The 5,569-nt window shown below is 27.8% G+C and overlaps 1 non-coding gene across 1 annotated transcript; it reads left to right on the forward strand.

The window, feature by feature from the left end:
* The first annotated feature begins 1,493 nt into the window (after positions 1-1,493).
* On the forward strand, positions 1,494-1,607 carry TRNAL-CAA (transfer RNA leucine (anticodon CAA)). Its single transcript has 2 exons — positions 1,494-1,531; positions 1,562-1,607. It is a non-coding gene; the product is annotated as a tRNA-Leu (tRNA).
* Positions 1,608-5,569: the final 3,962 nt, after the last annotated feature.

Here is a 5,569-nt window from a genome sequence, read left to right on the forward strand (position 1 = left end):
TAAGTTGGAAACCCCTGCTCTATAACGTTGTAGATAAATAGACTTTTTAGTTAATGATGACATCTTATAACTAAATCATTTTAAGGATGTTAGTTGCGAGCCGTTGATGAGTCACATGTTTGATGTTTTAACGATGAAAAAATAAAGTAGAAATTATTGCTTTCGCACGTAAAAATTTTCTATCCTGAATTACAAATTTACTACAACTTTGTTATTTTTCAATCATGCATTTTAAGAAAATAGGATTTCAGGAGAAATTATTTTAAGACATAGCTGCCAACAGTTCAATGCTTTCAGCTGAAAATTATACGTTGACTATTTCGTGGATGAACAGAGTAATTAACTGCAGGAAAATTTTTCACATGATATACTGATATTTTTAATATTTTAGAGCTGTTTAATCAGTGGCATGAGAGGAGTGAAGGAGGCTACAGCTCCAGGCATCTAACCCCAAGAAAAGTTTCAAGATAATTTAATTTTAAGAATTAAGATAATTTATTGAGAAAGTTATTAATTTTTTTTTCTTAAAATATTTTCCAAGCATATAAAAAATGGATTTAGATTTTTTTTTCTTTTACAAATTAAATTCCCCCTCCATGACATGAATATACACCTCTTTTCAAAGAGTTAAGCCTAGAATAGTTTATAAAATAGTATTGAAAATTCTTAGACAAGTGGATTGATAATTTTTGTACTTCTACCTTTTTATGCGTCTAGCATAACATCTTAGACAAATGATGCATTAGCGCACTCGATTCAAATGAAAACAATATACAGGGTCTTAGACATCGCTTATATTGTACATAACGCCAGAAGCTTATATTAAAAGGGGAGTCATTTTTCAGATAACAATGTCATTAAATTTGTTTCCATTTTATTCGATTCGCGGGAAAAAAGGACCCAAGTTTCTCAGGAAAAATTTTTCAATTTTTGACTGATACCTATTTACGAAACAATATTTGATTCGTAAGTAGGTATCAATCAAAAAATTTTTCAAGAAACTTTAAAATAACTTCCAAACCATTAGTCTTATCGTTTTGTGTTTAATTTTTCTCGATTCACTGTATAAAAATACAATATTCTATTCATTATAAAAAAAATATATCCATTTTAAGTTTCAAGAACTGGCTGAAATCTAGTAAATACAAATTTCATTTAAAGATTATGAATACTTAAAATATAGAATATGTACAAGTTAATAGAATAACCTTTTTTTCTTTTCTTAATACTGTTTTAGAGGTTTCAAGATGTAATTTTAAATTCAAATAAATCCCAGAGATGGTAGCACTGTTCCTTTAAGCGTAGCTTAAAATATTTATCTGAAAAACCAATGCGAACATTTTTGACTATGAATAACAGAAAGATAAGATTTCAAGAATTGGAAGCATGTCAGATTGACTTAAAAATATAAATTTATGTCAATTTACTGATTACTAACGCTTATTGATCAAAATAAATTAGAATTTCATTTTATTTTTTACTTCAGTTTGTATGTCAGGATGGCCGAGCGGTCTAAGGCGCCAGACTCAAGGTTAACCTTGCCCTGTTTCAGGGTTGAGTGTTCTGGTCCACGAATGTGGGCGTGGGTTCGAATCCCACTTCTGACAGGAACTTTTTTTTCCACAAAAAATTAAGATAAATTCCTTTTTAATTTATTATTTTAAATTTAGGTCATAAATAAATGAAATATTGACGAAATAACCTAAATATATATAAATAGTATGTAACCTAAGTTTTTAGGCAACAGACACGGTAAAATGATAGGAAATTCTAATAATCAAAAACTGCCTATACTAAAAAATTTGTGATTTATTTTTTTAGTGAAATGTAAGAAGAGAATTGAAGGCAATAACAGTATATTTCTCAATCGTAATATAATTTTGAAATTTTTCATTAAACAATGATTATTTATGCAATGTTAAAATATATAATATTTTCCACGACATTGTATATTTATTGATATTTATTATTTTTATTATTATTCATATATTTTTAATACATTTTAAGTCATTTCATTTCAAAAACTAGCACACTCGTACAGATTGAATCCTATTATGTCAAAAATTTTAAAGCGCAGTGTTTCCTGAATGATTTGAATCCCTTAACTGAGTATAATTTTGCAATAGAAATTAAATAAGTTATTTTTATTGAATAAAACGCTAAAAAAAATTTTGCAAAAATTTATCCAAGTATAAACCATATATTATAATCCCGTAAACAAAAAGCCTCCGCTGCTGATTATTACAGCATCTGCGAATTAGTTTTCAACAATTTTTTTTCCTCCTTATTTTTAAAAAACAAACAGACAAATTGGGAGACGCCTTTTTAAGGCATTTTCTGAACTTATGTTTCTTAGTTTCAGAAGTTGAATGGAGAAAACATTGCAAAGAACAAAAAGTAAAGAGTTTTTTTTTTTTATACATAGATTTAACTGAATAGGAATTTATTCCATTTTTTTATTATCATTGTATAACGCTCAATTTCAATGACACAAATAAAGTTTTTATGAATAATTAAGTGCTTTATATTTGTAAATTTTACTACGTGTGTCAGAGCTTAATTTATACATTAATAATCTCTGATGGACTACGCTGATGTCATAGAAAAATTTGGATTTTTGATGATAGTCCTGCAGATTTATACTTCGTATCTTCTAATACCGGAATTATAATTATAGTAGTTGTTTTCCCGATAACGAGATAATTGTTTCCCCGTTTTTCGATTGTGAACTTGTTTTGAAAACTTATCGATATTTTTATTTGCTTTCGGTGACTAATTGCTCCCGTCAACTAAAATAAAAAATGAAAAAACTCGCATGCGATTCGATTTGATTGAATAATAAACTCCTAAAAACTCCATTTCCAATTTAGTCGTATTTCGAATAAAAATTGATTTAAAAAAGTACGACTTTTATAATTTTTGAAATTGCATGCACACTAATATCACGCATACACGCAGTGGCGTAGCGAGGGGGGGAGCAAGGGGGAGCATCATGCCCCGGGCGCTACTCACAAAGGGGCGCCAAATGGTCAACAAAACAAAATTGTTGGATAATTTTTATTTTTATTATAATTTATTTCTGGAAAATATTATTTTTTTTTTCGTGCCAGTGAAATATAATAAATGTTAATTCGTAAATAAAAAGGAACACTAATCAAACTGTAATAATATATTAATAATAGAAATGACACGTCTTTTCTAATGACAGGGCTGACTCGACCTGTGTCTGTCAGCACTTCCTTATGGCATCTACGCTGTGTGGTTACATATATTATCTCCAAATATTTGTAGGGTGCTCCAATTCTGTTGCGAAATATACTAACTTTTAGTTTCATAACTTCAGTTCATTTCTGATATGAAATCTTAAGGAGGAATGATCGTGTGCAGCTCAGATTACAAGATCCTAGAATGAATTTTAGAGAAGCGTTCCATGATCTTGAATCATTAGCGACTGAACTAGCCGAAATTCGAGACAAGCTCTGTGAAGAGGCAATAGAAAAAGCGAAGTCTCTTTGTGAAAAATGGGATATTGATGCAACAATACGTGTAAGACGCCGCAAAATGCCCGGAGAATTGGCTAGAGATGTCAGTCTTTCCGCAGAAAGTGAAATTTCTCGCGTTATGAAAAGCGTTCTTGATCATCTCCAACAAGAAATATATACAGGATTTACACGATTAAGTGACCTTAATTTCAAATTTGGATTTCTACTAGAGGTTGAAAATTTATTAAACAAGGATAATGTTGATAACGACCTTGAAATTTTTTTTAAAAATTTTTTGGGAATTTTATAATACAGATTTCAAGAAATAGAACTCTTTATCGAAGTATGTGACTGCAAAATGTTACTCCGCAGTAGAAAAGAAATTGAACTTAAAACTCCATTAGAATCTCTTACTTTTATAATCCCGTATGGAGAAGATGTTTTTCCAAACCTGAGAGTGGCACTTCAAATACTCCTGACTATCTCAGTATCAGCTAGCTGCGAATGGTCATTCAGCAAATTAAAATTAATTTTGACATATCTACGATCAACGATGGGACAAGATCGCCTAAGTGACTTAGCATTTTTAAGTGTGGAAAGAGAAAAATTTGAAATGATCAACTTTGATGATATTATTGATAAATTTGCTTCATCAAAAGCGGAAAATTTATACATAGTAATTAGTTTTATTAATGTATTATAATCATATTATTAAATATATGTATCTCCTTAAAGATAATAAATATTTACTTTTTTATTGTTTTAAAACTGCGTGTTTTTAAAATATTTCTTTATAAATATGTAAAATAAATAATGGGTATCTTTTGAACTAATTCTAGATGATCATCAAAATCTAGTCTTGTTTTCTCAACTACATTTTTTGTCTCAAATTTAATGCCTAGCTTGAGCCTGTGACTTTATTTATTTTACTTAATTTATTTATTACTTTGCGAGTATATTTTACTTATAATATTAGATGGTTTTCGAGTGAGGGGGGGGCGCTAAAAAGGTATTGTGCACTGCATACACGAAAGTTCGTTTTTTTAAAAAATTTATGTTTCAAGAACTATTTTACTGATTTTGTATTTTGCCATTGGTAATTAAGATGTAAGCTTCTTAAACTTACATCTTAATAAAATAATTTTAAACGCAAATAATTAATAAAACAATTTTTACGTAAAATAATTTTTCTATACAATTCTAAACAAATAATTAATGATTAAAATATATTTCTTTCTTCCTTTATCGAACGACGAATTTGACAGCAAATTTTAAAAAAGAAGGAAATCCATTGGCTAAATTTTTCCAAACAGCTTTTTTTTATAGTTGTGTTTATTTGTTTTCTTTTTCGTTTAAATGTTTTCGTGATATGTTTTCATTTTGTGTTTATTAGATGATTGTAAATTGCATTACAACGCAGCTTTAAAATTTTTTTAGTAGGTAATTCTATTTTTGATTTTTTATAAAATCAAAAAACGTTTTTGTCCAATAAAGCCAAAAGGTTTATAATTAATCTTTAAAAAAAAAATTTTTTTTTGCAATTTTTATGAATACAGACTTGATCTTTACTGTCAAAAATATTAAGAATGTATATATATATTTTTTTCCTTCTAAGTTTCACTTTCTTTTTTAGAAACTCAATTCTGAGAAATGTATCTTTTTTAAAGATTAACCCCATATGTAATAAAGAAACTGGTTCTAAATTTAATAAAATAAATAATTTAATTTTACTGTGAAATTTAATGTAAAATTTGAAGAAAACTTTTAATATTTTTTGCACGTAAAAATATTTGAAAGTTTATTAATTGGAAACAAATTACATTACCTTAAATGGGAACAAATTACATTACAATGTTACATCACAACATTAGGTTCAAAATAAGATTCAGGCCTTTTTAATTTAAAAAGGAATCATAAATATTTCATTACAAAGAGTAAATAAAAGATTTTATCTCCATAAGTTGGTATTGCTTTTTAGGAGTTGTTAATAAAAATAATGATCAGTTTTTTCCATTTGGTGTATCATGTCACTACATTATGTCACCTAGATAATATAAAATATTGATAAAAAGTGTTTCATTACAGAT

This window comes from Parasteatoda tepidariorum, chromosome 1 (genome assembly GCF_982258835.1).
Source record: "Parasteatoda tepidariorum strain Cologne lab strain chromosome 1, Ptep-v5.0, whole genome shotgun sequence".
Lineage (NCBI taxonomy): Eukaryota > Metazoa > Arthropoda > Arachnida > Araneae > Theridiidae > Parasteatoda > Parasteatoda tepidariorum.